The following is a 13,216-nucleotide window of genomic DNA, read 5'->3' as shown; positions in this document are numbered from 1 at the left end:
AAACAATAACTATGATTAGACACAAAGTTTTGCTCTCGGGGTATTGTACGTGAGTCTGATGGATATTCTCCAGTGAGTACTGTTGCTTTATATAGCGGACTGTAGACCGAGGGTTTTCTAGGGTTTCCATCGTGAATTCCCGAGATTGCCCTTTACGAGCTACTAATGACTTTCATCCAATTTTGTCGGGCCGAAATCGCAATTATCTCGTCTTGTTGGGCCGAGTGGCATATTGGGCGCAGCCCATGTCCAACACTCCTCCAGCTACATTGATGATGATCATATCCAGCTACAGTGACAATTTGGATTTTTTCTTAAAATTTGTTACCTTGGATCATCAAAAGAGTAAATGCAACATGTTCAAATACAACATGTTCCTGGCTTATCCATTTAGGCCTTACAAAATGTTATCGCTGGTCACCTCTGCCGAGTGGCTCTGGGAAAGCTTACTGGCAGGTGTTTATTTGTTCTCCTCTCATCATCTACTACGTAGTACTGTTGAAATCTAATTACGCTCTGTCTCTGAAGCTGTTTTTTTTTTTTCCACAGTTTCAGAGACAAGAAGACACGTTCTTCAGAGGTGCACTAGTCAAAGGGGTGAATCTACCGGAATGTTTGATTGCAAAACGTGCCGTTGTGATTGCAAAAGCTTTGATGATTTCATGAAGCATCTCTCAACTAATGAACATGCATGGGAAGTAAGCATTCTCTCTCAATACATTGTTTCATTTTTCTAAGCAACAATCTGTTTTAACTTTTTCCACTCCTTGTCAAGCAGGAGTCTTGTATTCATGAGCGTATTCGATCCAGACTGCGCATGTACCGCCTAGAGAGAAAGTACCGCCTAGAGCAGGCAAGAGAAAAGGTTGAAATAGAAAGCATGAAATTGGTTTTCCACACTTGCTGGTTTCCACAGTTTTATGTTTTCACGTTTCCAAAATACGTACTCTTTGTTTCTTGTAGGTAGAAGATTTTCCACAGAGCAAACGTTTGAGGAAACCATTCCGGACTGGTTTTCGTCCTTTTCATAATCATTTACGTCTTACTAGGAGCTCGACATCTTACTAATCGTGGAGCTCAAAAATCTTCTACCTGGAACTTGGTTGTTTCATACACTAGTGTCTACCCAACGGCGACATGATCAGCCGGCAGCTTCGAGACGGATATAATGAATTCGGGTTGAGTTTTCCATTGTCCTCGAAGCTCTTATTTTTCGTTTCTGTCTTTGTTTCAAGATTCTCTTGTTTGGACTATTTATTTGTCGTTTCGCTATGTTTGTTTGAAACTGTAGTAATTTATTTACTTTTAATTAAGTTAAATCATATTATTTAGTACTAGGACTCAGACCCCCGCGATGTTGCGGAGAAGTATTATTGAAAAAAAAAATTAAAATTTAAAATTATACATTATGAAATTATTTGAATTTAATAAAATAGTTTGAATACATAAACATTAAACATAAACTGTTACTAAAAACACAATCATCAAAATGAAAGCTTATAACAAAAAATATTATATAGAATAGACGCAACTTTGCAAAAAAATATTGTTTAAAGTATTATAAATATAAGGTTTTTTAATGAAGAACTATGATAAAGTTATAATTAAAAAAATTATTATGACAAAGTGAACCTAACTGAGAATATTGAACTAATAATTGTAATGAGTAAATATAAATTTTTATTAAATTATTATAATTAAAAACATAATAATATAAACTTTAAATATTAAAATAGTTTTTAACGAAAAGTTACGATAAATAGATGCAACTATAAATTCTATGTTAGGTTTTATTAAATTTCTATATTGCTATAATTATTTTTAAAATTTTATTTAGATTATAGAATAATGTTGAATATTAGATATTAATATTTAAATTATTTAGATTAAACATAAAACGGAAAATTTGTTTCAACGAACAATGATTTGTTAGTTATTGATGAAAAGACAAATATATAGAAAGTTCAAAAGACATGACTATTTAAATAGACACACCTATTAGAATGAAAAGTTGTGGTGAAAAAATATGAATAAATTATAGTGAAAAGACACAACTCTAAAATGAACAGATACCACTGTTTGAGTTTTAATAAAAGGAATAAAAACAATTTTCTTACAAAAAAATACTAAGCAAAGTCGTAACTGTGGTTCGTATTTATTCAGATTGTTATTCTTATTTTTAAATATTAAAATATTTTTTTAACAAAAAGTTAAAAATAGTGGCAACTATAAATTCTATATTAAGTTGTATTAAATTCCTCTACTGCTATAATCATTTCTAAAATTTTAAGGCTGAATATTAGAATATTAATATTTAATTATTTATATTCAACATAAAATGGAAAAAAAAATTTCAACGAACTTGTTAGTTACTGATGAAGAGACAATTATAAAGAGAGTTCAAAAGAAATAACTATTTAAATAGACACACCTATTAGACCAAAAAGTTATGATGAAAAGATATAACAAAAATATAGTAAAAATACACAACTTTACAATGAACAGATACAATCGTTTGAATTACAAAAAAAATTATGAAAATGTGCTAAGAAAAATTGCAAATGTTATGTCTGCACTTGATTTCACCTAATAACCCATATAAACTGCTTTTAAATATAAGACATCTTTATTACCATATTAAGAAGTCAAATTTAAAAACTCACTATATAATCCATCTAACTCTTAAAAAAAAAATCTAGTTATGTTCATGAAATTTTTATATTTAAAATTAACAAAAAGTTGTAAATTAGATTCGTCATTCCAAAAATCTTTTGTTAAATCAAGAATTGAAGGAATATTTTTACTTTTAAAAGAATGAATGCCAGAGAATAATTTAGAAATGTGTAAATACTGTTGATATTGAAATTTTATATTATTTTGTTGCATGGCAAAAAAATGAAAACAATTCAAAAAGACAAATATATCTAGATTTCAAAAAATACGAATATTCGAATAAACAAAACTCTACAATGAACAGTTGAAACTTTACAAAAAAAAATCCGTTATAATGAACAATCACAACTTTTTGTAAAACACACAATTTATTTTTTCTACAGATTTTTTAAAAATATATCCAAAAGATACGGTTGAAAGAACACAACTTTCGGTGACATTTATTCGGATTGCTATTATATATAGACATTAAATTTTTATATTTAAAATTAACTAAAAGTGGTAGATTAGATTCATCATTCCAAAAATCTTTTGTTAAATCAAGAATTGGAAGAGTTTCTTTACTTTTAAAAGAATGAATGCTAGAGAATAATTTAGAAAGCTGTAAAAACTGTTGATATTAAAATTTTATATTATTTGGTGTCATGGCAAAATAATGAAAACAGTTCAAACATATAGGTTTCAAAAGATACGAATATTCGAATAAACACAACTCTACAATGAACAGTTGCAACTTTACAAAAAACCATTACAATGAACAATCGCAACTTTTGTAAAACATACAATTTAAATTTTTTACAGAATTTTTTTAAAAATTATCCAAAAGGTACGATTGAAAAAACACAACTTTTAGTGGCATTTATTCGGATTAAGTTTAAATATATTGAAATGTCAAATCCAAAACTCACTATATAATCCATCTAACTCTTGGAAAAACACTCTAGGTATTTTCATTAAACTTTTATATTTAAAATTAACTAAAAGATGTAAATTAGATTCATCATTCCAAAAAAACTTTTGTTTAATCAAGAATTAGAGGAATTTCTTAACTTTTAAAAGAATGAATGCTAGAAAATAATTTAGAAAAATGTATAAACCCTGGAGTTTGAAAATTTAGTTGACTTTGTGTCATGGCAAAAAAATGAAAACAGTTCAAACAGACAAATATATATATATATATATATATATATGTCAAAAGATATGAAAGTTCCAAACTTCATAGCAAACAGTTGTAACTTTTCATAATTAACCGTTTTAATGATCCATCACGACTTTTCAGAAAATATCCAAAATGTACGATTGAAAAAACAGAATTGTTGGTCGCATTTATTCAGATTGTTATTATTATATATTTTTAAAAATTATCCAAAAGGTACGATTGAAAAAACACAACTTTTAGTGGCATTTATTCGGATTGGTTTAAACATATCGGAAAGTCAAATCCAAAAACTCACTATGTAATCCATCTAACTCTTGGAAAAATACTCTAGGTATTTTCATTAAACTTTTATATTTAAAATTAACTAAAAGATGCAAATTAGATTCATCATTCCAAAAAACTTTTGTTAAATCAAGAATTAGAAGAAGNATGTAAATTAGATTCGTCATTCCAAAAATCTTTTGTTAAAAGAATGAATGCTAGAAAATAATTTAGAAAAATGTATAAACCATTAAAATTGAAATATTAGTTGATTTTGTGTCATGACAAAAAAAAAAGTAAAAACAGTTCAAACAGACAAATATATATATATATATATATATATATTTCAAAAAATATGAATGTTCCAATCAACACAACTTCACAGTGAACAGTTGTAACCTTTCATAAAAAATTGTTTTAATGATCCATCACGACTTTTCAGAAAATATCCAAAATGTACGATTGAAAAAACACAACTGTTGATCGCATTTATTCGGATTGTTATTATTATAGATTTTAAAAAATTATCCAAAAGGTACGATTGAAAAAACACAACTTTTAGTGGCATTTATTCGGATTGGGTTTAAACATATTGAAAAGTCAAATCCAAAAACTCACTATGTAATCCATCTAACTCTTGGAAAAACACTGTAGGTATTTTCATTAATTAAACTTTTATATTTAAAATTAACTAAAAGATGTAAATTAGATTCATCATTCCAAAAAACTTTTGTTAAATCAAGAATTAGAGGAATTTCTTGACTTTTAAAGGAAAGAATGCTAGAAAATAATTTAGAAAAATGTATAAACCATTGAAATTGAAATTTTAGTTGACTTTGTGTCATAGCAAAAAAAATGAAAACAGTTCAAATAAACAAATATATATATATATATATATATATATATATATATTTCAAAAGATATGAATGTTCCAATAAACACAACTTCATAGTGAACAATTGTAACTTTTCATAAATAACCGTTTTAATGATCCATCACGACTTTTCAGAAATTAAAATATCCAAAATGTACAATTGAAAAAACACAACTATTGGTCGCATTTATTCAGTTATTATTTTATAGAGTTAATGATTTAGTCTAATAAATCAGATGGATTTTTAATTTATTTAAAGGTAAATGCTTTAAATATAGAAATACCGAATTAATTAAATCAAACGCACACAAACAAGGTAGACGAAAAGAACCAACAACAAAAAAATATTATATACACAAACAAATGAAAACCAAAAATACATATTAGAAAAGAGATAACTCAATGGTTGTAGACTAGGGTTTCCCTACGTCAAGTGTTTACTAGAGCATAGAAAATAAGGAACCATATCCACTATGTACACGAAAACTATTGGATACGGACAACGGGTATCGCACATACAACAAGTAGGCCGAGAAGCAGATTTGTTGCGTTGAAAACGAATCTCACCGTCACCTATTTCGAAACTTTGACCAGCCTTATAGTATGGATCTCGACCAAGTAAGCAAGTAATATGAAGCGTGGTGCAGCAATCGTTGCACTCATAGAACCCTTCTTTTCCTCCAATTGCTAACTTTCCCTCACATAATTCACACCAATCGGAGTCACTTACCTTATCTCCATGACAAAATGTGAGATAATGTTCATCATGCTTATACCTTACCATGTATGGTAAGGTGGCGCATTCGTAACATATAATAAAGTCACACTCAATGCAGTTGAGTACCTTCTTAAATTTCGTTGACTTGCAAATGTGGCACGTTGGCTTTTCATTTGGGTCTAACGATAGGAACAAGGGGTGTTGATGGCCTTGATAATTAAATGGTTCAGCAGTCGAAGCACACACTACATCTAGTATGAAGTTACAATTCTGGTTGGTACACCCATAAGCGAAACCATTACTCTTACGCATACAAGCACTGCATTTGAATACATCGTCTCCATGATCAACCTTTTGTTTAAGGGGATGGGGATGTAATGGATGTACCTTTTTACGTGGAGCATCTGCACATGTTTCATGTAGCATGAAATCATCACATTCCACACATACATAAAAGTTACCTTCGTTGATTGGAAGGACACACGCTTGGCAAAATTTGTTTCCATCGTAAACTCCACTTGTCTCAAACTTCAGATGATGGCGATGTGAAAAATGGAGTATTACTCCATCAGATATCCTTTTGAAGGACTCAACGTCATCTTCTTCTGATTTTTCTGGTACCCCTTCGAGTTCTTTTCCATCCCATATATCCTTACGTAGTGCACATCTTATGTGAACGACGTAGCCACTACACTCTTTGCAAGTGTATGCACCAAAATCACTGTCAATCATTTGACGGCAAACTCCGCAAGGCTTTTCTTCAAAAGGAAGGGAAGAAATGAAAGAGACACGATGGTGGTGGCGAGATATTCTTATGGTTTGTGGGATATAGATACAATCACTATGGGCTACGAAATCACATATAGGGCAGACGTAGGTGAGATGAAGTTTATTAACCAAACCACAAATATTGCAAGTTAAGGAAGCTTGTCTAGGGAAAAGGATGAGGGTATGGTCATGTCTTTTTGGTTGGTCTATAAAAAAGGGTATTTTTTGCTGAGCACAAAGGACATGCATATAGGTGTCGCAAGGAGCACAAAAATAAATCATATAGGTTGCTCTTTCTCTACAGTAGATGCAATTGTCAGATCTATATTTAGAATAGAAGAGTTGGAGAGAATGTTTGGGGTGGGAAGGATAACTAATCCTAAGTGGACACTCGACGCATTCTTTATGAAACCTTTTATCACACGTGGCACAAAAATAATAGTCCGTACCGATGGTTTGGATAGAGCATGAATAGCACTCATCGCCTTCTTCTGCTTCTGGATCGACTTCTTTGTTGTTGCACCAAAACAAAGGGAGTGCATGATGAGTGTCACTAGTGTCATCAAAGAGAGGGGAAGAACTGTACTTTGAAAGGATTTGGTTAGAGTCCTCACCACCCCTCTCATCATCGAGAGCATTCAATAACATTCGGGTTCGGAGTCTTGGGCATAAGAAAAGAGTTTGAGGAGGGAGATCGTAGATAGAGTCAACGGATACTTTATCAAAGGAGTTTGAGGTTTGGATTTGTGGTAGTGGTTTTATAAAGTTGCGGTATACGAGAAATGGTTTTTCATCGATTTCCACCTTGTGAAATTCTCCGAACAAANGTCTATAAAAAAGGGTATTTTTTGCTGAGCACAAAGGACATGCATATAGCTGTCGCAAGNAGAATTTTTTTTTTTTTTTTTTTTGGTTTGAGATAGATATTGTTATTTTCCTTCTTTCCCATATATACCACATGCATACATGATACACATTACACTCAAACACGACGTTTTAATATTTCCAGCTTTCTATTTGCATTTTTTTTTTTGAATATCTTTGATAAATACTCCAATACATCTTAATTAATGTATAAATTTTATCAAATTAACTCTCTACATACATACAGCTAGGTCGGAAAAAAAAAACACAACTAATCTTAAGTTAGTTGCATTATTAGAATCATGTAGTACTAGTTGGACCAATTAAACTTCGACTGTTTGTTGGGTTGTTACGTTCACAATCGGATTTAGTGACGCCACAAGATTAAACGAAAGTGTAATAGTCAAACAAAAATGTTGCAATATAATAAGTATTGTCAAACAAAAACGAAAATATACTCGAACAATTTGGCTTGAAATAATTGAAAGTAGTGGTGTACCAGACTTTGTTTTTTATAGTATAAAGAAACAATGAAAAGTAGTGGTAGCGTTACCAAATTGGCTGGCCTTGGTTGGATGATTAAGTTGACTTCTATACCAGTCGTTGTTAGCAACAAATCCTACGTTGTTGATGAGACCGATTCTAACATAGAATACAAGGCACATGGATCAGTTTATTGCTTATTGCACATGGATGATTAAGTTCTTTAATAATAAAAGGTGTCAGCAGGTTGATTCATATGACATTATACTTTCTGTTCTGTACTGATAATTATGATATTATGAAATGATCTTATCGTGATTGTTTGTTGAGGCATATAGCTTCAGTGGCAAATAAATAACGTATGGGCTAACTAAATCCTATCTTTACAAATTACAATGTACAATATAGATCAGTGTTTTAAAGTTCACATCAATTAAATTGACCAATCAAAACATTTCTAACAATTATCACATATGCATCCGTATCAATTTCTACTAATTCTACTAATTCTGGCTCAAGTATGACTAGTTATTTCTACTAATCAGTTCTCTAAATATTGATCCTTCCTTGTTTTTTATCCCTTTTTCTTTGGCAAGGGATGTTCTTATGTATTAATTAAGCTGGTTATATATACTACAAACTTTTCATTTTAATGAAATTGAAATACTTATAAAAAAAAATATATATATATATATATATATATATACTATTTCTCAACCCAACTACAGCATATAAACGTACGATCTTACCTTTGATCGAAATTTGACTCAGTTGCCCACTGTCACACGACTTAACACATCCTTGTAACTCGCACGATTTAATATTTCTGAATATTTACGCCACATGGACCATTAATTTTTGTTTATAGATTATGAATTGAAATTTAATTTTTAATAATAAAAACGATAATCGCTAATCTGAATCAAACTGCGAAATATATATCAGTGGGCGACCACTTACTTACGTTAGGTGGTTAGGCTAATAAATAAACCAAAATTTGTTTATTATAATTGGTTTCATGAATTAGGAATTTAAGAATTTTTCATACGTCAAATAATTTCATCACATATATGTTTATATGAAGTCTAAACGCTTTTAAATATGTAATATTATTTAAATATTAAATCAACTCCAAAGACATATAAGGTTGACAAACAAGAACTAACAAGACAAAAGTACAAGAGAAAGGCCAAAACTACACATTCAGAAGAAAAAAAATATACGTGCAGGTATCCACGTAGTACGATTAAAGTTTTAAAAAGAAAGGGGATAAGGATAACTCAATGGCTATCGACGTGTATATGATTTAAGCGTTAATCATGAAAGCATTTTAAAGAACAAATCACACTCTCTTCAAAACTATAAAATGTTGGATACGGACAACGGTTACTGCAAGAATAGCAAATTGGTCGAGAAGAAAAATTGTTGCGTATAACAAGCACCCCATCACCTTTATCTTCTGTGGTAATTTGACCAGGCTTCAAATATGGTTCTGGACCAAGTAAACAATTAATATGAAGTGAGGTGCAGCAGTCATAGCACTTATAGAACCCTTTGTTTTTTCCAATTCTGTTTTCGCATATCTCACACCAATCCTTGTCACTTGCCTCATATCCACCGCAAAATCTAAGGTAATGGTCATCATCCTCATACCTTACCTTGTATGGTAAGGTAGCGCATTTGAAACATATAACAAATTCACATTCAATGCAGTTAAACACCTTGTCTTTCTTTGACTTGCAAATGTGGCATATTGGCTTTTTTCTAGGGTCTTTCTCCATGAATAAGGGGTGTTCATGGCCTTGGTATTCAAACGGCTCAGAAGTCGAAGCACACACTACATCTAGTATGTAGTCACAATCCTGACTGGTACACCTATACCCAAAACCATTACTAGTACGCATACAAGCATCACATTTGAATACATGGTCTTCATGAACAGCCTTTTGTATAAGTGGATGGGGATGTAATGGATGGACCTTTCTACGTGGAGCATATGCACATCTGTCGTGTAAGATGAAGTCACATAATTCCACACATACATAAAAATAGTCCTCGTTTATTGGAAGGGCACATGCTTGACAAAACTTGTTTCTGTCGTAAACTCCACTGGTCTCAAACTTCAGATGACATCCATGAGAGAAATGGAGTATTACTTCATCAGATATCCTCTCGAAGGGCTCAATGTCTTCATCTTCATCTAGTACTCCTTCGAGTTCAATACCATCCCATATATCTGTGCGCAATGCACATTTTGTGTGAACAGCATAGTCATTACACAAATTGCAAGTATATGCACCATACTCAGGGTCAATCGTACGGCGGCAGACTCCACAAGACCATCTTCCTAACGAAAGAGTAGAAGTGAAAGAGACACGGTGGTAGTGACGAGATATTCTTATGGTTTGTGGGATTTGGATACAATCACTATGGGAAACGAAATCGCATATAGAAGGACACGCGTAAGTGAGATGAAGTTTATTAACCAAACCACAAATATTGCAGGTTAAGGAAGCTTGTCTAGGGAAAAGGGAGAGGGTATGGTCATGCCTTTTTGGTTGGTCTATAAAAAAAGGTATTGCCTCCTGAGCACAAAGCGGATGCATATAAATGTCGCAAAGAGCACAATAATAAAGGAAAAGATCTGCTTTGTTTGTGCAAAGGATGCAACGATCAGAAAATTTATGAGAAAGGTAAAGTTGGAGAGAATGTTTAACGTGGGAAGGATAACTGATCTCAAGTGGAGACTCGACACATTGTTTGTGGTACCTTTTATCACAATCGACACAGTAATAATAGTCTGTGCTGACCTTATGGGCTTTGCAAATACCGCAATCCATCTGATTTGGATCAGCTTCTTTATTGTTGCACCAAAACAGAGGGAGTACGACATGATCATATGACCCACTGTCACCACCAAGGAGAGGAGAAGTCTCGAGCTTGATAAAGAGATCAGGTATGAGATCCCCGTCTTCTTCCCGTATTGTAATATTCTCAGTACGTGACGTAGGGCATATGAAAAGAGGTACTTGAAGAGAGATGTCGCCGGAGGTTGTATTGTTTTGGATTGATAATGGTTTTCCGATGGTGGCTTCTTCATCGTCGGAGGTGTTTGGGGTTTGTATTTGCGGTAATGGTTTCATAACGTTTTGGTATACAAGAAATGGTCTCCCATCGATTTCTCCCTTCTGAAACTCTCCGAACAAGTCCATGACTGCTCACTCGGAGATTATTTCTTGAGAGGGTTTTAGCTTTTGGGATATTGTTAGCTTTCTTGCAAACTACATATATATATATAGCTTTCTTGAGAGGGTTTTAGCTTTTGGGATATTGTTAGCTTATAAAATCAAATATTTTGTATGTAAAATAAAATTTCATTAAATTATATATGAAATGTTCATGATATTATTTAGATATGCCTTGAAAAGAATTTAAATACATACATTTATAAGTTTATAATTATGAAGTGTGTTAAAAGAAAAACAATTTCTAGTTTTAGTTTTAAATTTAGCAAATCATTTCTAAATTCTAAAAATACTAAAATAGCATCATGCTTTTAATCTTATACTCTAAATACTAAACCATATCTCTTCAAAACTATATCCTAAATGTAAAATATAAAAATATAGATAACCATTGGAAATAGTGTAAGCTTTTTTTGGTATAATGACGGATAGATTAAGGGTTACAGGAAAATATACATGAGGTATGATTGGCAACTCAAACAATACCAATGCGATATAAAAGTAGTTTTGCTTTTGTATAGGTTAATCTACTACTCCCTCCGGTTTAGTTTAATTGTCGTTTTAGAGATTTTTGAGTAGATTAAGAAACATTATAAGTTGACAAATTTAACCTCATATATTCAATGTAATAAAGCTATGTGACTCCTCAAGTTTTTTAATTGTATTAGTTTAAATAAGGTTATTTTTGAAATTTTATTGTAAAAGTTATCTTGAAAAGTGGGAATGACAAGTAATTTAAAACACAAAACAAACCTTAAACGACATGTAAAAAAAACCAGAGGGAGTATAATTTAGACCACTTTTTTCTCTCAAAAGTGGTCATTTTTATCCCCCAAAAGAAAAAACCCTTTTTTCTCTCAAAACCCTAGTTTTCAAGACAGCCGCCGCCAAAGGTTCGATTGCCTCTCCGCCGTCCGGGGCTTCGCCGGCGGTGTGAGAGGGCTCTACTCTTTCCGTTTTTCTTCTTTATTTCTAGTTGTAGTAGTGGAAACTCGATCTCTACTTCTCTGGTCGCGCTGAGGAAGGTTCATCTGCCGGCGGCTGCGTCGCGACGATGCGGAGGCCGACAAGATGGAGTGAGATCTCAGCTCGCTTTCCTCTCCGGTAGAATGGTGGTGGTTCGAAGCAACTTAGGGCGGCCTTCTCTGCAGTTTCAAGGTGTCAGATCTAGGTTTGTTGGGTCGCGACCTCCTGCTTCTCTAACCGTCTGCCGGAGGACCTAGCTGACCGGAGTTTATGGTGGAGTCGGGGTTTAATTTTCTTTTACTGGTTGTTGGCGAGCTCTCCTTGTGCGTTGGCGGCTGAGATTTGAGGACTTCCTCAAAGCTGGCGTTTCTCGAGAGCCTCTTCTTTCCTCTGGTTCCAGTCCGGCCAAGATGCGGGGCAACAATGCAGGAGCGATGTGGTCAATCCGAATATGCACCGTTGAGGTGAAGCTATGCTAATCTGTGCTCCAACTTCTTAATATTAGGTGATTAGCATTCTGGTTGTTGTGTGGTTAGATTGGAGAAGCCTCTGTTCCTGCTAGTTTTGCTTTGTTTCTCTTGGTCGGTTCAGTCGGACGTTCGGTCCGTTTTAGGCTTAGGACCGAGACAATGAAAAGCCGGAGAAACCAAATTCTTCTGATATTGCGCTTCTGGGCGTTGATGCTATGGGGACAAGCTCTACTTGCAGATCATAAGGTTCTAATAGCTTGGATTTGATTTGTTATTCAGTATAGGATTTGGATTTTTCTGTGTTGTTAGTTGTTTTCGTGTCATAGAGTTTATTTAGATGGTTTAAGAGATGATTTCACACCGAGTTGTGGTGTGTTATCTATCTCGTTGTGGTTAAAAAATGCAATGGTATTCGATTAGGTAGTGTTGGATCCGCCTAGTGTTCCAGGGTTGTACTTGATCAACCATTGCATTTGCTTTTGGTCCAATTCTATAGAGGCGAATGTAATGTGCCTTGGATTTGGTTGTAATCTCTTGGTTAATGAAAAGTTGATGTTGAGCAAAAAAAAAAAAAAAAAATAAATAAATAAACAAGAATTGTCCTGAAGCTTAGACGGTTAGACTAGCCACAATGTATTATGTATGGAAACAGCAACAACCCGGACACAAATGTATGGGATTTGAAAAATTACCATCATTCACTAACAGCTTAAATACTCGATCTTTGAAACCCGT

The 13,216-nt window shown here is 33.0% G+C and overlaps 2 pseudogenes; both read right to left on the bottom strand.

Moving 5' to 3' along the window:
- LOC104714914 lies at positions 5,247-7,201 on the bottom strand (annotated as a pseudogene).
- LOC104710176 lies at positions 9,363-11,135 on the bottom strand (annotated as a pseudogene).

This window comes from Camelina sativa, chromosome 9 (genome assembly GCF_000633955.1).
Source record: "Camelina sativa cultivar DH55 chromosome 9, Cs, whole genome shotgun sequence".
Classification (NCBI taxonomy): domain Eukaryota; kingdom Viridiplantae; phylum Streptophyta; class Magnoliopsida; order Brassicales; family Brassicaceae; genus Camelina; species Camelina sativa.
The sequence above is the reverse complement of the archived record's forward strand: the minus strand, read 5'-3'. Positions and strand labels throughout refer to the sequence as shown.